We start from the raw sequence: 22,970 nt of genomic DNA, 5'->3' as shown, positions 1-22,970 counted from the left end.
GCCGTCTGCAGTTTAGAAGGGGCCTGGCCATGCACATAACTCCCGTTACGGGCAGAAGTGCCAGGCCAAAGGAAAGGGGCAGTCCAGGGAGGGGCGGGGCTGGAGACGGGACTGATGGTGCGCGCAAGTTGATAGTGCTCCAACGGAGCAGTAAGCAGCGAAAGAAAAAAAAAGTAGGGTAAAGGATTTACGGGGTGGGAAGGAAAGGGGAAGAGGGGGTAGGGAAGTTCCCTCCCAGTCTGCTCCTTAATTGGAGCAGACTGGGAGGGAACTGGGAGAGGCCTGTTCTCATCGCCGCACATAATTTTCTTACGTTTACCACCCCTTGCGTGTGCCACCCGCACATATGTGCGCGGATTACAAAATCCAGCGCATATGTGCATGTGGCCCGCCAATTTTATAACTTGATCGTACCGATGTGTGTGCGCTTCTTTAAAAATCTACCCCTTACTGAGCAGTCCAAGGTCACTCACTTAAATTTCAAGGGCTTAAGATGTCCACACCCTTCATACCTTCCTTAAGTTCCACTCTCTTCCAGGATTCATTATCAGCTGGAGATTACTCTCCAAGGCCCTGGGTGTTTTTCTGTCAGTCTTTGAAATGACCAGTAATAAGCATGCTTGACTCGGGATGTAATATCAACTTTACTGATAGTTGATATTAAATTGAAGGAAATGACAAATTATAAGTTCTTGTTCAATACAGTCCATTAAATGTATTCCCAATATATCTGTGACTCTGTAATATTGGCATTTTTTCCTTCCATATCACCTCCCAATTTCAGGGGCAGTTTGGGAGCTTCCTCCCAAGATGTTAGATATGATACTTTGACTGAGTTAGATGATACATACAATTCAATGTCCCATTTCTCATACCTTAATCAAGATGTCTTGTGTTGACTTCTTATTACTTTTCCAATCTCCAAAGTTCCTTTGATGGTACCTGGATGGCACCTCCCAGCTTTTCTCCAGAATATCTTGATGATATTTCAAGTGTTTATCACCAGATGGGCCACTACTCTCCTTCCATTCTCCCTTCCCTTTCGGGGACATGATTAGATGTCCAAGACGCCTTGAACATTCTCCCAGTTTAATGGGGGTCTAAATTCCTCTAGCAAGGATCAGTCTCCAACACTCCAAAATAAAGAGGGAAGAGAATAGAAAATTTCCTACAAATGAGCTTTACAAAAATAAGTAAATCAAAGGGGAGAAAAACATCTCTTCTATTTCTAAATCTAGGCATTAAACCAAAAGGTCCAAGGGTCTTTTTTTCCCCAGAAAGAAAACAGGAGCAGAAACAAAACTATCCTACCTTCTTAAGGTTTAGCTAAAAAACCATACACTAAAATATTGTCTCTGGTTTTTATAAAAACAGGTCATTAGATGCTTTTATCTGTACCCTTCTCCTCTAGCATTAAATCACAGTACTACTTTTTTCGCTCTTCTGCATCAAATGACTTGAATACACTTCTTGATCAGGTGCATCATATTCTGACTTTTAACATATGCAAATCTTGCCTAAAAACTCACATTTCTGAGGGTACGTTTAAAACAAGAATTTGTTAATAAGCACCGAAAAGTTGATTGACTCATTAGACATTGTTAATCAACTGAAGACAATTCCATAATTTAGCAAATATTCTGACCTATCCAAGATCTCAGATTGTGATTGTACCTTCTGCTTTCAATAATCATGAGGTCCTCTAAGCAGTTTTCTCAGCATTTAAAAATGTAGCTAAGCAGGTGAAGGCTATTAGCTACCATTTATGTTTTGGGTAAGGGAGGGAGTGGGAGTGAGACAGTCAACCAACCAGTGTATATGTGAGAGCGAGCATGTGTGTGATTGAGAGACTGGTGAGGAAGGTGACATGTATGTATGTATGTGTGTGTGTGTGTGAGAGCCTGGTCGGGAAGATGATTGGTCTGTGAGATACAGAAACTGGTCCTGAAGGCGTGACTGGGGTATGTGTGTGTGACAGAGACTGGTTGTGGTCCCTAAGAAAGAGGACCGTGAGAACAGAGCTTCAGCAGCCACTGCTATTGGCATACAAGGGAATGGAGTAGGAAAGCTGCTGGAGAGGGTAAGTTAAGGTGGCTTTTTAAGTTAATTTTGTTGTATCTGGGAGAGCAGTGGACCCTTGGGCCGGCCTGGAAGGAGAGAGTTCTTACAAGGAAGGCCGGGAGGTGGAGCTGGAGCCGGTGAGGCGAAGTCTTCACCCAGATGGCCCCGGGATCCCCCCAGGAGGAGCCCGTAGGGACCGGGCCGCAGGGACTTAAATGCCAGAGGTAGGGGAGCCAGAAGCTATCCGAACTGGGGCAGATGGAATACAGCGCAGAAGCACCAGGCAGAGGTCAGGAACTAGGAGTCAACAGCTGGGCGAGAAGACGGAGCCAAGAGGAGTCAGGAGTAGATCCGGGATCGTGGCAGGCAGTGAGCAAGAGAGTCAGGAACGAGCTGGAGTCAGGAACCAGGAATCAGCAGCAGGACCGGAGGACTAAGCCAAGAGGAGTCAGGAGCAGGTCCGGGGTCGAGGCAGGCAGCGAGCAGAAGTATCAGGAACGAAGCAGTGTCAGGAACCAGGAATCAGTAGAAGCAGCACTGGAAGGCAACTAATTCGCAGAAGGAACCTCGTTGCAAGGCGAATCAAGAGAGTCAGACACCGGATTATATACTCTGCCGGCGTCTGACGTCATCCCGAGGGCAGTCCAGCACTTCCGGGTGCTGGACCTTTAACTGCCCTGCTCTCGCGCACGCGCGGTGGGTGGAGTTAGTGGAGCACTTAGCGGCGTCTCCACGAAGAGACGCCGAGACCATGTGGCCTACCAGACCAGGACAGCTGCGTTCCCTCCCGCAGTCCGGAGGAAGGTAAGAGGCCCCAACCCCATCTGAGGAGGCGGCGGTCAGGACCGCAACAGTTACCCCCCCTCTTACGCCCCCTCTTACGAGGTCCAGGTTTCCCAGGATGATCTAGATGAAATTGTTGGAGGAGAGACTTGTCTAAGATGTTTCGGGCAGGTTCCCAAGTGTTATCTTCATCTCCAAAACCTTCCCAAGCTAGAAGGTATTCTCAGCGACGGTTACAAAAGCGGGCATCCAGCACCTCTCGTACTTGATAAGTAGGATCATCGGCCGTGGTGTTGATAGTGTCTTCAGGCGGCTTGCGATGAAAGCGAGAGAGCAGTAGTGGTTTGAGAAGGGAAACGTGGAAAACATTGTGGATGCGCATGGTAGACGGGAGTTGGAGTCGGTATGAAACCATTCCCACCCTTTCGGCTACCCGAAATGGTCCACAAAACTTGGGAGCTAACCTTCTCGAAGGCAGTCTTAGGTGGATGTTTTTTGTGCTGAGCCAGACGCGGTCTCCCGGATGGAACACTGGTGCTGGTCGACGGTGTTGGTCCGCAAAATGTTTAGCTGTACGGGAAGCGGTGGACAGTTTACTTTGGATGGTTCTCCAAAGACCTTGTAGACGTTGGGCTGATAGATGTACAGCAGGTAAGGCCGATGGCGTAGCCAGTGGCAGGGGAGGTTTTAGTTGTCTCCCATAGACAATTTGGAACGGAGAACTTCCAGTAGCGGTGTGGACCTGATTATTTTAAGAGAACTCGGTCCAGGAGAGAAGCTCAGCCCAATTATTCTGTCTCTCATTCGCGAAGGCTCGGAGAAATGATTTTAGCGAGCGATTCATTTGTTCGGCTTGGCCATTGCTTTGGGGATGGAAAGGCATGGAGAAGCTGAGTTGGATCTTGAAGCACTTGCACAGGGCCTTCCAGTACCGGGCTGTAAATTGTGGTCCTCGGTCAGACACAATGTCCTGAGGGAGCCCATGGAGACGGAAGATGTGTTGAGCAAAGATTAGAGCTAGTTCTGGGGCCGACGGTAGTTTGGGTAGGGGCACAAAATGGGCCATTTTAGAAAAGCGGTCCACAGTGACCCAGATTACCGTGTTTCCTTGCGACAGGGGTAAATCCACTATAAAGTCTGTAGAGATATGCGTCCATGGTTCCGTGGGTACTGGGAGTGGCTGTAGCAGACCCCAAGGGGCTCCGGATGAGGGCTTTTGCTTGGCGCAGATGGGGCAGGAGCTTATGTAAGCTCAGACGTCTCTCCGCACATTAGGCCACCAGTAATAGCGATTTAGAAGTTCTAAAGTTCGTTCTTGCCCAGCATGCCCCCCCGTTAAGGAGTCGTGGGCCCAAGATAGTACTTCCTTGCGCAGACTTTTGGGGACCACGTTCCTTTCTTGAGACTTGACTGTCGTGGAGGCTAGATGAATCTTGGCAGGGTCTAGGATGTACTGAGGAGGATTTTCGTCCTCTTCCAGAGCAAAGGTCCGAGATAGTGCGTCGGCCTTGATATTCTTGCAAGCGGGTCGGTATTGGAGGGAGAAGTCAAACCGACTAAAAAAGAGTGACCATCTAGCTTGGCGGGGGGTTCAGTCTCTGTGCTTGAGAGAGGAATTTGAGATTTTTATGGTCTGTGTAGACTGTTATGGGGTGGAGAGCTCCCTCTAGCCACTGTCTCCACTCCTCGAACGCTAGTTTGTTGGCTAGGAGCTCTCCTATGCTGTAATTGCACTCAACGGGCAAAAATTTCTTTGAATAGTAGGAACACGGAAGTAGCTGCCCTGCCAATGAATACTGGCTGAGTACGGCCCCCATCGCGAGGTTAGAGGCATCCACCTCTACCACAAACGGTCGATGGAGATCAGGGTGGCGCAAGCACGAGTCTGCCAGAAAGGCTTGTTTGAGGTCTTCAAAAGCTTGGATGACTGAGTCTGGCCAGGATTTAGCATCGGCCCCCTTGCGAGTCAGTGAAGTGAGGGGAGCCACTCTGCGTGAGTAATGGGGGATAAAATGCCTGTAGAAGTTGACAAACCCTAAAAAATGTTGCAAGGCTTTTAACCCCGTGGGGCGAGGCCATTTGGTGATAGCTGAGACCTTCTCTGGATCCATCCGGAAACTGGTCGAGGATACTATATAACCCAGGAACGGCAGAGTCTCACACTCGAACATGCACTTTTCTAACTTTGCGTATAGGTGATTATCTTTTAGGACTTGTAGTACTCGTCGGACATGTCTTCGGTGAGATTCCAAGTCCTTAGAATAGATTAGTACGTCATCTAGGTATACTATGACGTAAGAGTTTAGCATCTCCCTTAGTACCTCATTCATGAGGTTTTGGAAGACGGCCGGGGCATTGCAAAGTCCAAAAGGCATTACCATATATTCATAATGCCCGTCCCTGGTGTTGAAGGCCGTCTTCCATTCGTCACCCAGGCGAATGCGAACTAAATTGTAGGCTCCTCTAAGGTCAAGTTTAGTAAACAACTTGGCTCCTTGCAGCCTTTCCAGGAGTTCCGAGATTAGAGGAAGGAGGTAGCGGTCTCTTCTAGTGATGGCTTTTAAACCCCGATAGTCTGTGCATGGTCGGAGTGACCCATCTTTTTTAGCCACAAAAAAGAATCCTGCTCCAGCAGGTGAGCGAGAGGGGCGGATAAAACCCTTAGCCAGGTTTTCCGTGATGTACTGTGACATTGCTTGGGTCTCCGGGAGGGATAAAGGGTACACGCGACCCTGAGGAGGTGTTTTCCCTGGCAGTAAATCGATGGCACAGTCGAAGGGTCGGTGTTGAGGAAGGATCTCTGCCTTTTCTTTGGAGAACACTTCAGCCAAGTCCCTGTAAGGTGCGGGCGGCATTACTGAAACATTAAGTAGCGAGACCTGAGCAGTTTGGAGTTTTTTGAGGCAATGAGAGACGCAGAATGGACTCCATTGCGCCAGTTGGAGAGTATCCCATTGAATGACTGGAGAATGATGTTGAAGCCACGTTAAACCGAGCACAATGGGGTGTATGACATTCTCCAGTATGAGGAAGGCTATTTTTTTCAGAGTGAAGGACCCCGGTCTGGAGTGTCAAAGGCGTTGTCGATTCCGATATGGTTCCTGGGAGCATTGTGCCCAGAATGGATGCGACACGTAGCGGGGGGTATCGAGGTGTGGTGGGCAAGCATAACTGGTGAACCAAGTCTGTTACTATGAAGTTCCCCTCCGCTCCCGAGTCGATGAATGCCAAGGTGTGGAAACACCCTCCTGGGTATCTTAAGGTCACGGGAACAGTGCATTGAGGAGCTGAGCCGGCATAACCTAGGAGTAGCTCCCCAGAACCTCCTAGGCTCGAGCGTTTTCCGGCCGTTCCTTGCACTATGCAAGGAAGTGCCCCTTGCTACCACAGTAGAGGCATAGCCCTAGGGTGCGGCGCCTTGTCCTTTCTTCAGAGGAGAGCGGAGAGCGACCTATTTGCATAGGTTCATCCGACGCGGAGGTTGCGGCGGGCGTTCTGGGCGTGGTTCTGAGGGCCAGAGGTTTAGAGAGAGCCGGAGCTAGCGCAATAGGACTGTGAGGCGGGCGTCCTTCCTTAGCCCGTTGTTGTAGTCTACGGTCAACTCGACCTGCCAAGTCGATGAGGTCGTTTAAATCATCAGGAATATCTCTGGCAGCTAGTTCGTCCTTGATACGGCTTGCCAGCCCCTCAAGAAAGATCCCCTTTAGACAGTCCTCACGCCAACCCACCTCTATGGTGAGCGTGCAAAATTCAATGGCGGCTCTGGGGCAGCGGCCTCTAGCCGATTGGCCAGCCGGTCCATGGTAGTGGCGAGTGCCTCGAGGCACTGTTGCTGCTGTTGCAGGCGCTGTGCCATTCCCGGAATGGCCTGCAAGCTAGGTGTCTCCGCCGGGTCCATGGCCTTGCAAACTGTTGTATCTGGGAGAGCAGTGGACCCTTGGGCCGGCCTGGAAGGAGAGAATACTTACAAGGAAGGCCGGGAGGCGGAGCTGGAGCCGTTGAGGCGAAGTCTTCACCCAGACGGCCCCGGGATCCCCCCAGGAGGAGCCCGTAGGGACCGGGCCGCAGGGACTTAAACGCCAGAGGTAGGGGAACCAGAAGCTATCCGAACTGGGGCAGATGGAATACAGCGCAGAGGCACCAGGCAGAGGTCAGGAACTAGGAGTCAACAGCTGGGCGAGAAGACGGAGCCAAGAGGAGTCAGGAGTAGATCCGGGATCGTGGCAGTCAGGAACGAGATGGAGTCAGGAACCAGGAATCAGCAGCAGGACCGGAGGACTAAGCCAAGAGGAGTCAGGAGCAGGTCCGGGGTCGAGGCAGGCAGCGAGCAGAAGTATCAGGAGCGAAGCGGCGTCAGGAACCAGGAATCAGTAGAAGCAGCACTGGAAGGCAACTAATTCGCAGAAGGAACTTCGTTGCAAGGCGAATCAAGAGAGTCAGGCGCCGGGTTATATACTCTGCCGGCGTCTGACGTCATCCCGAGGGCGGTCCAGCACTTCCGGGTGTTGGACCTTTAACTGCCCTGCTCTCGCGCGCGAGTGGCAGGCACAGTGGGTGGAGTTAGTGGAGCACTCAGCGGCGTCCCCACGAGGAGACGCCAAGACCATGTGGCCTACCGGGCCAGGACAGCTGCGTTCCCTCCCGCGGTCCGGAGGAAGGTAAGAGGCCCCGACCCCGACTGAGGAGGAGGCGGTCGGGACTGCAACAATTTTTTCTTGCTTGACTATCATTTTAATTATTGGGTATTTTATGTGATGTGTCTGCTGTTTTGAAATATTTTATTAGTGTTTGGATAATTTTTAATCATTTTAAGAGTTTTTAATTGTTAGATGTTCTGTTCATTAGCTCTTTTGAAACATTTATTAGTTTAGCTTTACAATTATTTCTGTGTGGGGCTGTATAGCAGCTTGGCTTATTCTGTTTTCTTAATAGGAGGTGTATTAGTGTTTAGGGCCTGGTTAAATATTTGTAGTGTTGCCTTTTCATACAGAGGGTTGTTACTGTTGAGTGTGTCCCATAATACAGGTGTAACATTGTTCGGGTTAGTTTGTGTGCATTATTGCAGATCCTGGGACTGTGTTAGGTGCTATAATTTCTCTTTCCATTTCTCCAGGTTTGCACTGCATGCAGAGTGGCTTTTTTGGGTTTCCATTCCAGTTTCTCTATATTTGTAATTTGTGGTCTTTCTGTACTTGCTGAAGGTCAATTCTGTGTGTGTGTGTGTGTGTGGCCGAGGTGAGGTATTTACCTGTAGGCAAGAAAATACCTCACCTTATTTGTTGTGTTTCCTCAATAGGACATGCATTGGTGGTGAGCTGCTGTCTATTTATAAGCAGGGCTATTGTGCCTGGTAGACGAGGAAGCTTGCGTTGCTGTTAATGAGAACACCAGAATATCTTTTTTTGTATGATGAGTTGTACAAGGAAAAATCTCGTTCTGCTTTATACTCATTGCTGAGGAGCGGGGCGGTGGGGGTAGGGTCCCATGTGGATGCAAAGTGTACATTAACATTTAGCCATGTGACTGTCGTGTTCAGTGTATCACGCATGTGAGAACTATCTATCAGGTGTGTTCCGACAGAAGAAAGGTTGAGAACCACTGCTTTAGACAATGATTTTTATGATGAGGTCATAGAAAAGGTTTCCATCTGACAACTCTACCATCTACAACGCTGTACTGTGTACAGCTACTCCAGTTTCAGCTAAACTTTACAGCTGGTCATTTGCAGTGTTCTGTGGGTTCTGATTTACAGTTCTGACCGGTTGTTGGGCAGTTTCATCAGATTTTTCTTGGTCTTCTGTATCTTGCTTTCACCTTAACTGTTCCATGTAACTTCTCTTTATTAACAAGGTTTCTGACAGTTGAAATTACTAGCTAGAAGCCTTTAGAGAATTTTTTTATAGCCTTCCCCTTCTCCATAAGAGTTATCTTAATTGAATTATTTTTATTTACAAATGCTTAGACTGCTGCATATTGGGACGCATGGTTGTTGAAAATAGACATAACATACTGCATTTTATAATTTTTATTTTGTAAAATGAATGTTTAATTATGTTGTGATCCACTTTGAATAGAATTTGGTAATGAAGTGGACTATAAATTATTGTAAATAAATGAATAAGAGTCATGCGCTGAGAGTTTAGAAGGGTCAGAGTATGTGTTCAACAGAGGAATAATTGAAGGCTTAGTGAGTCGCTTCTTTTTGGGCCTTATTAACAACTTTTTAAAAAGTAGTAATAATCAACCGTAAGGGTGTCCAAACTTTTGCACATGCCATGCTCTCTGCCTTATTATTTTCAGTCTGTTAAAATCAGCACATAAATAGTAATTTTGCATTAAAAATTGCAGAAAAATATTGTGCTTAACTATTACTAAAATGTTTCACATTTGTGAAACATATATTATTGTACAGGCAGAGTGGTTGTATAGAGTGTTTAATTTGTGCTATGTACAGGTTGTCTCAGCTTCTGTTCACTTTGAGTTTCGTTGAATCATAAAATCTGACTAGTGATGCCTAAACCTTTGCATACATCTATATTTAGTTGCTTGTCTATACCAAAGAATAGTATGCTTCTGTGATTCATCCAGCCAGACAGGAGTGGTGGATTGTAATATACTGTGCTTGGTTTCATTTTCATCATTATAGAATTATGCATATTGTACATATTTTAAATTAGGCCTTGGTACAGTGATACCCTGTGCTTATGTTTGCCCCAAGGAAAATGAATTAAGCCTTTTGGGTGGTTCTCTTAGTAACACTGTCCACAGTTAACAGTTTGTTAAAATCTCTCTAAATGTCATGGTTTTGCCTGTTGTGTAGCCTCACCATTCCCTGATCCGGGTCACTATGATACCAGCAGAGGCCTCCTGTGAGCTCTGTTCCCAGTTACCTGAGCCATCACATTTCTGGCCACCGGATTTAACCTGTGGTGCAGCCTTCTCTCCACCAGGGATTCTCAGGTGCTTCACCTCCAGACTTTCCAAGCTCCACCTTGCTCGCACCATACCCAAGCTCCAGCCCATTTAACCCTTCCTTGAAGCTTTTCATAGTCACTTTTGGCTCTCTGACCTGGCTACTCTTAATTTGTTTTATGCCTTGTGGCCTCTGGGCCTTCCTTTATTTTGCTTCTTGCTCTGTGGCCTACTCAGGCCTTTCACTACCTAGTGGCCCTCAGGCCTTATTCTTAGTGAACTTTGGGCTTAGGTGTTCTCTGTTGTCCTTGTCCATTCCTCCCCTTGTCTGCCTTGTCTAATTCCTGCTGTAGTCTGCTTTGTTTAGTCCTGTCCTTGAATGGTCTTGTTGTGTCCTGCTTAGTCCAGTCCCCAGCATCCATGCCCTGCTTTGCCTTGCCCAAGCCTGTTCCAGAACCCTGTCCTTAGCTCCTTGTCTGTCTCAGTATTCTGTCCTCAGCCTGTCCCAGTATTCTGTCCTCAGCTCCTTGCTTGTTCCAGTATCCAGTCCTCTGCTCCTTGTCGTGTCTCAGTATCCAGTCCTCAGCCTGTCCCAATATCCGGTCCTTAGCATCTTATCTGTCTCAGTATCCAGTCCTCAGCATGTCCCATTATCCAGTCCTCAGCTCCTTGCCTGTTCCAGTATCTAGTCCTCAGCCTGTCCCAGCAACCAGTCCTCAGCCTATTCCAGTATCCTGTACCTATACCCAGACCTTAGTTTCCAGTCTGTCTCTGCCCACACCCAGCCTATGTCTGCCCTGCCTTGTCCAGCTTATTCACCCTGTCCAGTTAAGCCCTACTGTCCTCCGGATTCCAAGGGTTCAACCTGCGGGGAGGGGGCTGGCTAGGCAGAAGATAATCTCAACTTCTGCCCTGCTCCTCAGTGGGTAGCTCCAAACCCAAGCCCACATGACATTAAATAATTTTCTGATTGTCATCATCACACTAACTGATTTTCTTTTTGTGGAGACAATGATCAGACTGCTCATATTGGTTCATATAGCACGGGTACTTTTTATCTGAGGAGATTTGTAACAATAAAGCAAAATTATGTTTGTAGATTTGCTTTGATTACTGCTATTTGTACAATATACTTCAGTATTTGTGCTTGCTTTGTGTATGGGCAATATTTTAAAGGAAAGTAACACTTCAAATTCAAAAAAATGCAATCTACACAATTTATTTTCCTCCTTAACCTAAACTTGCTCTCAGGAATCCCTCTTGACAATGTTGGTAAAACTACAAATATAAAACATAGCATCAAGGCTTATTGGTTAAGAGTAGTAACCGTTGCACTAGCAAGTTACCCCCTTGTACCTTTTTCTTCATTTCCATCCTCTAGCCTTTAGGGAATCCAGAGTGTTTATCCCATGCCCCTTTGAATTCTTTGACTGTTTTCATCTTCACCTCCACCGGAAGGGCATTCCAGGCATCTATCACCTCCTCCATGAAGAAATATTTCCTGATGTTAGTTCTGAGTCATCCCCCATGGAGGTTCATTTCATGATCCCTAGTTCCTCTGATTTCTTTACAGTGGAAAAGGTTCAAAGTTCATACATCATTAAAACGTTTCAGGTATCTGAAGGTCTGTATTATATCTCTCCTGCACCCCCTCTCTTCCAGGGTATACATATTTAGATCCTTCAGCCTCAACTCATTAGTGTTCCGATACTAACCCCATACAATTTTGATCATCCTTCTCTGTGCTATCTACATCCTGTCTCTATCCTTTTTGAGTCAAGGGATCCAGAATTGAACACAGTACTCCAGGTTAGACGTCACCAAGGACCTGTACCAAGGGCATTATCACCTTCTTTTTCTTCTAGCTTTAGCTATTGCCTTGTTACATTGGTTCATTCAGATCACCAAACACTACCACACTAAGATCTCTCTCTTGGTTTGTGCACATCAGTCTTTCACCGCTCCATTATATACAGCTCTTTTGGGTTACAACATCCCAGATGCATGATTTTGTACTTCTTGGCCTTGAATCCAAGTTGCCAAATCTTAAACCACTCTTCAATCTTTCTTAAAGCACTATTCATTCTTTCTACTCCTGGAGGCATGTCCACTCTGTTGCAGATCTTAGTATTATCCGTAAATAGCCTAACTTTACCTTCTATCCCTTCAACAATGTCGTTCACAATGATATTGAACAGAACCTGTCCCAACACCGAACCCTGTGGCACTCCACTTAACACGGTTCTCTCTTCAGAGTTGGTTCCATTTATCATTACACATTGTGTCCTATCAGTCAACCAGTTTGTAATCTACACCAACACCTTGGTGCTTACTCCCAAGCTTCTCATTTTATTCACAAGTCTCCTATGCAGGACTGTATCAAAACGTTTTTCTGAAATCCAAATAGATCACATTGAGCGCTCTTTCTTGATCCAATTCTGTAGTCACCCAATCGAAAAAATCAATCAGATTTGTCTGACAGGACCTTCCCCTGGTGAATCCATGCTACCTCAGGTCCAGCAACTTATCAGATTGTAGATAGTTCATGATCCTTTCTTTCAGCAGAGTCTCCATTAATTTTCCTACCACAGAGGTGAGGCTAACTGGCCTGTAGTTTCCAGCCTTCTGTCTGCTACCACTCTTGTGAAGCATGAGCTCCACCATTCTTCTCCAATCATGTGGTACCACCCCCATTTCCAGGGATGTTTCAAACAGGTCTTTCAGTGGACCCATCAGCACATCTGAGTTCCCGTAGTATCCTGGGATGTACTTCATCTGGCCCCATAGCCTTGTTCACTTTCAGTTTTCCTAGCTCTTCCCATACATTCTCTTCTGTAAAATGAGTTGTGTCTATTGTATTTTTTAAAATATTTCTTCCATTTCTTTGCCTGTCTCTACACCTAATTTCCCCTTTCCCTCTCCACTGCGCTACCCTCCCCTCCTTTCCCTCCCCCACCTCTCTCCTTTTATCCCCCCATCTCATTTCAAATTCTGCCCAATTTTATATTTTATGTTATTTCTTCATAATGTACATAATGTATATATTTGCAAATCTTGTTTATAATATTTAGTGGTATTCTCCCCCTTATATCTCCCCCCCTCAACTACTCTCGTGTTAACATGTTATAATTGTTCGATGTAAAACGCTCCCCAGGCGTCTGTTTGCGTTACACTGTGAACCGATGTGATATCATTGATGAATGTCGGTATATAAAAATTTTAAATAAATAAATCTTGCTCCTTGTTACCTTTCAATTTCATTATATCACTTTGGGCTTTCCTTCTTTCTCTGTTATATCTGAAAAATGTTTTATCACCTCTCTTTACCTTTTTGGAAATCCTTTCTTTTACCTTTTTGGAAATCCTTTCTTTTGCTTAACTTTTTGTTTTCCTTTCTTTGTCTACCTCAGTTTCGCTAGGTATTCTTCCCTTAGTTTCTCCTTTTGGGATCTTTTATACTTCCTGAAGGCTGTTGTGTTTCTTAAATGTGCATGAATCATCTTGCAGGATCCCAGGAACTTTTCTTCATCCTCTTAAGTTTTGTGTTGTCATGTGGTGCACCAGTATGGTCGTATTTTTTATGTTTGATTTTGCTGCTTTAATTTTTTGCTGAATGCCTCTAAAAGAGAAGAAAATCAATGGCTTTAATAGGTGCTTTCTGAGAGAGAGATAGTTATGTCTATCTTAGACCCCATGATTATGTCTTCTATATGGGGGTTTTTCATGACATCCAGGGGTGTCCCTTTTGCATAACTGTGACCCCTAGAGGGTGTTGTTCCTATCATGAGAACATAAGAACATAAGAACATGCCATACTGGGTCAGACCAAGGGTCCATCAAGCCCAGCATCCTGTTTCCAACAGTGGCCAATCCAGGCCACAAGAACCTGACAATTACCCAAACACTAAGAAGATCCCATGCTACTGATGTAATTAATAGCAGTGGCTATTCCCTAAGTAAACTTGATTAATAGCGGTTAATGGACTTCTCTTCCAAGAGCTTATCCAAACCTTTTTTAAACCCAGCTACACTAACTGCACTAACCACATCCACTGGCAACAAATTCCAGAGCTTTTTGTTTATTTCTGTTGTTCTGTTTGATGAAATGTGTCATTTGCTAGGTCTGTGAAAAACTATTTATTTTTTTGGGAATGAAGTTGTGACTTGCTCTGAGACTTGGTGGTTCGAGTGTGTGTAATGGAATGAACCTAAGCTAAATAAAAAGTCAGGGATGTCCCTGACTTTTTATTTAGCACTTTTTATTTAGCACTTCAGGTTATTTAGCACTTCAGGTTTCATAAATCTAGCCCATCAGTATCGACATTGGATGCATCGCCATCAAGAGACCTGAGAACTCTATTGACCACCACTGTTGTATCAGCATCGAGATGGCATTGATCCCCCTCAACATCGAGCATCAGACAGGGCTAAGGGGACAGACATTTGTCTGTTTCCTTCCATCTGAAGCAAAGAGTTTAACCTCTTTGATTCCAACATTGTGGGGTTCTGATGAGGTGTATCAGGTGAAGGTGAAGAAACATCAACATAGATCTTTGGTGTACACTGCTGGGAGTGGGGATATTCTGCTGGTTGCCTTGAATCCCACAAAGAATTCCTGTGGTGAGGAGAGCTCATTCTCAATGCGGTCTTGGGAATTACACCAGTGTCAGCCACTGATACACCTCTGGATTCCCAGGACAATGTGTCCTGCCTCTCAGGCCATTTTAGCTTTGGTAATTTTTGAGGAGAAACTAGATAATAAGATCCAGGAAGTGCTGGACCTAAAGATGCAGAACATCAGAGCAGCAACAGCATCAATGTCCATTCAGATTGAGTTCCAAACAATACTAGAATCCATGATGCCACTCAGTGACTCCATTTTGATGCCAGTTTCTGGAGAGGAATCAACATCAGGAGCTACCATATTGATGATTCTTTCCAGCCTTTTATATTCAAAACTACTCCAAAGAACAGGAGTTCATCGGGTCTAGGCCCCCAGTCAAATGCACCCCTCTCTGAGGCCTTGATTATTAGCAGGGTGAAATCCGGGTCCATGCTTCTGGCTTATCAGTTGGGCTTGGACTCTGAGTATTCTTCCAATTCAAAACTTTTTATTGAGCACATGATGCATGACTAAACAAATCTACAGAGCACAGTGGTTCCTTATGTGCTCTAGAGCGAAACCATACATATTAACATTTTAACAAGTTAAAAGAAATCAGAAGGGAAAAGAAAAAAGGGAGAGAGAGGGTGATGGGGAGGAAGGAGTGGGGGAGGAGCTTCCAGATAAATAAAAAAGACATAATCCAAATAGAGCAAAAAGTCATAGATCAAAGAAGTCGGCCTGGATTTATGGGAATGGACTTCTGTGAGGACAACAAAAATAGTATATTCCATATGCCACTGTGAAGTTGACAGATCCCTGAAGTAGTGATCAATGGACCTCCATATTGTTAACCATCCACGGAGTCGCTGATATCTTTTAGCTGTTTCCTTCTTGTATCGATAATATAAGCACATTATGCCACCATAATGCAACATTTAAGTTGGCAGGGTGTTTCCAGTTTAGTAATATCAACTTAACTGTGATAGAAAGCAAAAAGACTAGCAGTTTCCCTTGAGAAGGCAAACAACAAGAGATTTAAGAATTATTAGAGTATAACACATAGGACAAGTCAGATGTAACATATTAGAAATCTTAGTCAAAACATCTTGCCAAAACCAATGGGCAATGATAAAGAAGATTTGAGAGAGCAGCTTTGGGAGCCTTACAAGACCAACAGTGATGATTATCAGACAAACCAGCTTTAAATTTGGTCCAGGCCATCCAGACTAAACAATGTGCTAAAAAGAACATGGATTGTGTGAGATGTGCTGAAAGAGAGACTCGTATGGATTTATTCCAGTACATAGTCCATGGGAAACCATCAGAAAGTGATGTCGTGAGACCAAATCCCTTCTGTGCCAGAGCAGTGGAAAAGGGGAGTTAAGCTTAAAGTACTTATAAATAAGAGTGGTACTGCAGCCATTAAGGCTCAAAGGGGCCGATGCAATACAGTGCGCTCAGCTGAACGCACTGTTTAACCCGCTGTCGGACACGGGTTAAATAGGCGCTAATCCACCCCCTAATGCAATAGGGAGATTAATGCCTATTTAATGCAAGTCTGACGCGAAGTGAGTTAGCGCTCATCACATGCAAATGCATGTGACTGAGGCTATTACTCATTCACTCCAAATGCAAAAAGATAATGTGCGTCTCAGATGCACATTTATTGCTCAGATATTAACGCCTGCTTGGAGCAGGCGTTAATAGCTGAGCGCATTGAAAAGAAGTACAGAAAAGCAGAAAAAACAGCTTTTCTGTACGGGTGCCATGCATGCGTTAAGAAAGCGGGTGCTGAAAAGTCAGCACCCGCTTTCCGCAAAGATTATTGCATCGGCCCCAAAGTATGTAGTACAGTAACCATCTGAGGTAGTTAGGAGATTAAATGAAGATCTAGGGAAGCCTTATTTAGGCAGACCAATTGAGCTCAATAAAAAAAAAAAAATTGAGAGGGAGGGAGTCAAAACGTGCCCTGCAGTTGCAAGAAGGATAAGAGAGTGCCATTTGAGTATAGTTGGGAAGGGGACAGTAGACCAGCAGATTGCCAAATGGGCCAATTTATGGACTGATGGGCAATCTGAAATTTGGAATTAAACTATAATGGTACCAAAGCTGATGATTTCCAAGGTATTTATGTGTGGAATAATGCTTTTGAAAGCATGAAAGGTAGTATATGTAGCTAACAAAATAGGATGGTAACGAAAAGAGGTCATTGTAACCAAACCTGGGATAATTGACAGGGCTATTGGATTAGCAATGGCTTGTTCTAGTGGGAACCATACTGGAGGAGAAGAAGAAGGAATATATTCTGAGAGCCATGCAAGGCTTGTTGTAGGATAAAGGAGAGATGATAAAAGCAGAAATCAGGAAAGTTAACCCCTCTGGTGTTATGATGCTGCTCGCGGAGCCCATCTCACAAGCAGCCTCTCACCTGTCAGATATCATGCCAGCCTGATGTCAAGTCAAGTCAAGGTTTAAATGTCTAACCTCTATTGTTTGCATCATAGACACCGCTGAAAAAGTAAAACCCCTGAAGAAGTCCACGAAACACGGACGTGTCGGGTTTACATCGGTGTTCTTTAGAAAAGCTGTCACCTCTGCACGCTCAACATACAATGATAAGTAGTAAGTTGTTTTTCATCTCACTTTTTAACTGTAATCGAAAAATCTCTCTAAAAAAATATTTCTGCAAAAGCATTGTTTAAAACCAAAGGATTGTTGATACCAGTGATTAAAACAGAAAATGTTTTTCCAGAAAACTTGAATTACAGGACAGCACCAGAGGGCATGACCTAAATGCGCCTCAACCTTATTGCATTTAAGACACAGATCGGACACAGAAAACCCAGCTCTGAACGCTTGATGTTGAGAAATGTACATTCTGTAGATGATTTTGTATCTAGTTTCCCGAAGTATTGAGTTGCTTGTAATTTTCTTTGTCATAATGAAGGCAGTCTTTAACGATGTAACCGGAATTGGATATCTAAGTTCTCTCTGCCATTTGATCTGAACCTCTTCTAAAGACCATTTGTTATGTATATCTTCTGTGGGTTGTCCGTCAAACCATGTTTTTAGTAATTGCCATTTAGCATCCAAAAAGGTGGGAGAGCCCAGGGAATGCAAATAATGTCTGGCTTGGAGATGTTGGAAATAGTCTGTAGCTGCAAGGCCATAAGAAGACTGTATTTCCGAGAAGGTAAGTAATGTCCCATCCAAATGGATCAATTGCCCAATACAATATAGTCGAGATCTATCCCAGAGGCGGAATCGTGAAGAGTCTGATCCCGCAGGAAATGCTGGATTACCGCAGAATGGAGGGAATGGCGATATCTTGTCCGGTAGGGAGAGCTTTTGTAATAGCCACCTCCAGGTCCATCGTAATGGTCGTAAAAGCAAATCCGAGTATATTATATTAGAAATAGAGGCATGAGGGACATGCAAAGCATAGCATGGTGATATGGGAGCAAGTAGTTGCGCTTCAAATGAAGTATCAGAAAAAAATTGCGTGCCTAGTAACCAATCACCAATATGTCTCAGATTTATTGCATGTTATAAAGTTTAAATCTGGAAGACCCAATCCCCCCATAGAGAATGGCTTCATCAATACAGATAATTTAATCCTCTGCCTTTTACCTCCCCATATGAATTTTGTTACTACTCTCTGATATCTAGCTACAGTAGCTTGTATAAGAAGGAGAGGGAGAACACCAAGCACGTATAGCCAACGTGGTAGAATTGTCATTTTGAGTAAATTAATACGTCCAATGAAAGAAAGTGGGAGTGAAAGCCATGCATATAGAGAGAGTTCTGTTTTTTGTTGCAAAGTGGATACATTAATTTCATACAAGTGAGCAAGTGATTTAGGGACCCAAAACCCCAAATATTTAATGCGATCACCTGCCCACTTCAAAGGAAATTCCCCTTTCCATGAAATAGAGTTTGCCAACCCTATCACCATAGCCTCTGAATCTAAGTTCAGGCGTAATCCAGCATAAAGCCCATATTCTGCTATTAACTCAAGAGCAACCAGAAGTGATTTGGTAGGATTTGTCAGATGCAGTAAAAGGTCATCTGCAAATGCCGCAACTTTAAACATCACTGGTCCCATCTTTATCCCCTCTATGCCTGGATTCTCCTCCAATACACGTAATAATGGATCCAGAGAAAGAATAAATAGTAGGGGAGATAAGGGGCATCCTTGCCGGGTACCACGAGCTAGAGTAAAATCTTGAGATAATTCCCCATTAACCCAAACATTAGCCTTGGGGCAATTATAAAGAGTCTTTAAAAAAGATATAAAAGACCCGTGGAATCCATAATAGTTTAATGTTTCAAATAAAAAACCCCAATCCACCCGATCAAAAGCCTTTTCGGCATCGAAACTGACAAGGAGTGAATTTAATTGTAATTTTTCCGAGAAGGCTATGGAAGTCAAAACTTTGCAAACATTAGTTACTGCCTGCCTACCTCTGACAAATCCAACCTGAAAAGGGGATATAAGTTTAAATAAGAAGGTAGCCATTACCTTGGCTATCAATTTCAAATCACAATTTATAAGAGATATAGGTCGATATGAGCCAGGTAGTTCTGGATTGTGTCCTGGTTTAGGTAAAACTACTATAGTGGCCCGATTTGCTTTCCACGCCTGAAAATCAGTTGATGAAAGTCTTTCATAAACTCGCTGTACAGGAGAGCTGATTAAGTCAGACATTATTTTGTAAAACTCATTTGTAATACCATCAGGACCTAGTGATTTACCTAAAGTAGAGCCTTTAATAACCAATTCCAATTCTATTTTTCTTTTAGGGGCATTAAGTGTTATTAAGTCCTGCTCCTGTACTTGTGGCAAATTCAATTTAGAAAGATATGTCTGAATATCTGGATGACTGCCTGTGTCTGCTGAGTATAATTTATGATGATAATTCATGAAAATTTTTCAAATGTCCTTTGTATTGTTTATTTTATTAGTTATGAATTCCTTATGTTTAAGGACTGCCACCCAGCTTGTCCTGGGAGAAAATATAGTTGCTTACCTTTAACAGATGTTTTCCAAGGACAGAAGGATGTCATTTCTCACAAAACTTGCTGACCTCTCCTTAGAGTTGGTTTCTCCAAGTTTAAGCTGAATTATAGACTGAAGGGCTTCCCTGCATGGATGCATTGCAATATGGTATGCTGCACATGCCCAGTAGGGCATACTTTGAAATCAAATTTCCATGCCTGTCTCTGTCTGTTGATGTCAGCCATATGGGAAGACTGATACCCTGCTGTCATCTAAGAAAATCTGTTACAGGTAAGCAGTTCTGCTTTTCCAATATTGAAGGTGAACATATTAAAAAAGCCAATTCATGAGGGGAAAAACTTGTTTACCTGAATAAATTGGTTTTCAAAATTACACTCAGTGGGGTCGATTTTACAAATTTGCGCACACGCGTAGTTTTGTTCGCGCACCAGACGCAAACAAGAGTATGTGGGATTTTAATAGATACGCGCGTAGCCACGCATATCTGTTAAAATCTGGGATCAGCGCGCGCAAGGCTGTGCAAAATCAGCAGCTTGTGCGCGTCAAGCCGCGCAGCCTGCTTCCGTTCCCTCAGAGGCAGCTCCAAAATCAGAGCGGCCTCAGAGGGAACTTTCCTTCCACCCTCCGCACCTTCCTCTCCCTTCCCCTACCTAACCCACTCCCCCAGCCCTACCTAAACCCCCCTACCTTTGTTGCACAAGTTACGCCTGCCGGGCCAGCAGCCGGCGCGCTATTCCCAAGCCCAGGAGCCATTTCGGAGGCCTCGGCCATGCCCTTGAAATGCCCCCCGTGCCGGAACCACATCCGCGGCCCCGCCCCAAATGACGCGCCGCGGCGACACGCCTCCCCAGGAAAGCCCCGGGACTTACGCTTGGCCTGGGGCTTGCGCGCGCCGCCGAGCCTACTCAACATAGGCTCGGAGCGCGCAGGGGGAACTTCGGGCAGGTTTTCGGGGGGTACGCGCATATCTTACGCGCGTACCCCTTTGAAAATCTGGCCCAGTATGACTAAAATGATGAGATGATTGGTAGGAGTGCTGTAAACTACTGATTCTGTAGTGGGGATTTTATAAGGTTTTATTTTTAGGATTGTTTTAGTTTGGTTATTTTTGAATGGTTTTTGCTGTTGTCTTATGTAGTTTTATAATGTGCTATTGTTATGTTTTATGGTATATTATATATAGTATTTTTACTGTAATACTCTTTGGATATTTCAGCAGGAAACTGTGGAAAAATAAATAAATAAATAATTATTATTATTGGAAAATAATAAATAACAAAATAAATAGTGTAGAAACTCAATAGGAGTATCATCCCATGTCAGAGATATGATCAATAGAGTTTACGTGTAGACAAACTATACGTCACTTTTTTAATTTTTTGTAATCAATTATCATTTTAACAGAAACAAATTCGGTATTTGACGTACTGTCATTCCCAGCTTAAGTTTAAATTGGTAAATAAATATCAGTGATGAGGGTTAATTATTGTCTTAAAGTTCTAGTGATCCTATCCTTTCTTATATCTGAAGTATTATATTTATGACAAACTTAAAATTATTTTCAGAAGTCAGTAGTAAAGTATGTTTTGAGAGATACCCAGCACACTGCTTGTAGAGTTAAAATCTACAAACAAAAAAACAAAAAACTATAACTGTTACTAATATCTTTTCCAGTTTTCTGAAAACAAATTTTTGGGAAGGCATTTTCCTGGGAAAATAGAAAGATTTCTGATTAAGCTTTCTAAAAATGTTTAGTGTTAGATGTGAGGATGTCATTTTTAAGGTCCTGGCAATGATTGTTTTGTGACTTTTTTTTTGTTTTTGTAAATTCAATAAAGCCTTTATACACCTTACGAACATTCAAAATGACTGAGCTTCAAATAGCACCGTGGTCTCATTTCTCTATGTAAATAAGCCTGCTGTGGAATATCTTGAGTTCTTTAACCCACAAATCCTTAGAAATATAATGCCTGTGGGAAGGTGGTAACTCTGCTGCCTATGCATTAAAAATAAAATAAACAGCAGCAGTAATTTACTGTACTGCAACCACAATTTTCCGAATACTTCCTCTTCTCCTCATTTTTAAAACTAGGTTGTTAGATATTTTTTTCCTCTTTTAGATGCATGAGTTTCAATATGAAGGCGTATGGCCTATGTACGAATGGCATTAGCGTTAGCTAATGCCCATGTACTAATCATAATAGACCCGATATTTAAAAAGGAGATAGCCAGATAAGTTGTACTTGTCTGAGTATCTAGTGGCCGTTGAATATCTGGGTAAACTAAACATCTGCTATATAGATGGATAAGTCACTTATTCAGTTATTTTTTATCTGGAGAAAAAGTGGGCAGGCAATGGGCGGATCGGAACAGTGATACTTAGCCAAATAACTTATCCGGCTAAGTAGTGATATTGATACTTAGCCACATAAGTTAACAGATCTAGACTTAGCCGATAGCAATACTTATCTAGATAAGTATTGCTTTGTACGTGGATATTCTGCATCATAACTGTGTCACTGAATATCGTAACTTAGCCAGAAAAGTGTTATCTGGTTAAGTTACTTAACCAGCCAGGCTTGAATATCTACACCATTAATTTATAATCTTCAGAGGAATAAATGTATTAGTCTGGTGTAGCAAATAATGGCAGGCACCTTATAGACTAAACAATTTATTAAAGCATGAGCTTTCAAGGACCTTATCCACTTTATCAGATGCATGAAGTGATGTACAGGAGATGGGTAAAATATATACAGAACAAAGAGAAGTCATTGGATTAGGCAGGACATGCTGTGGATAGAGTGTTAATAGCATTATAGTATAGCCTACTGACAACTGAGGTAAGTGTGAAAAAAGAGAATGATCTGATAATAGTTAAGTTCATAGATAGTTGAGGTAAGTTATGAAGCCTTTTTCCCTGTTCAGACCTAAGGTGATATATTAAGTTTTTTGATGAGTTCAAATTCAGCAGTTTCATGCTAGAGTGTTCCTTTGAAGTTTTTATGAGAAAATATGGCAACCTTAAGGTCAGATAGAAAATGTCCTGGATGGTTGAAATGTTCTCCTGTTGGTTTCTGGATGCTGCCATTTCTAATATCAGACTTATGTCCATTTATTCTTTTCCTTCGGAATTGACCTGTTTGTCCTGTGTAGATAGCAAAGGGATATTGCTGGCATGTAATGGTGTATATTACACTGGAAGAAGAGTAGATGAATGAGCCATGGGTGTTGTAGTTGATGTTGTTTGGACCTGTGATGGTGTTGTCTGGGTTATTATGTGGACAGACTTGTATCTGAGTTTCTGGCAATGTCTGATTCCTGAGTTGGTGTCATTGTTGTACAATTTATGGTTGCTGGTGAATATCCATTTGAGGCGGGGGGGCTGCCGGTAAGCCAGGACAGCTTTGCCACCCAAGGCCTGTGAGAGGGTGATATCATTGTCCAGGATGGGTTGTAGATCATTGATGATATGTCTCAGTGGTTTCAACTGGGAGCTATAGATAACAACCAGAGGTGTTCTATTATTTTCTTTATTGAAATGATCCTGTAGTAGAGTTTTCCTGGGTATTTGTCTGGCTCTGTTTA

General features: G+C 43.7%; 1 protein-coding gene across 4 annotated transcripts in view; it reads left to right on the top strand.

The window, feature by feature from the left end:
• GTDC1 (glycosyltransferase like domain containing 1) overlaps nucleotides 1-22,970 on the top strand; it is a 710,677-nt gene that overhangs the window by 130,623 nt on the left and 557,084 nt on the right. For all 4 annotated transcript variants that reach the window (XM_029605412.1, XM_029605413.1, XM_029605414.1 and 1 more), the window contains one exon: nucleotides 16,867-16,984. The gene's annotated coding sequence lies outside the window, so the exon portion shown is untranslated. The remainder of the gene's footprint in view (nucleotides 1-16,866; nucleotides 16,985-22,970) is intronic.

This window comes from Rhinatrema bivittatum, chromosome 6, assembly GCF_901001135.1.
Source record: "Rhinatrema bivittatum chromosome 6, aRhiBiv1.1, whole genome shotgun sequence".
Classification (NCBI taxonomy): Eukaryota; Metazoa; Chordata; class Amphibia; order Gymnophiona; family Rhinatrematidae; genus Rhinatrema; species Rhinatrema bivittatum.
This window is presented reverse-complemented; position numbering and strand designations above follow the sequence as displayed.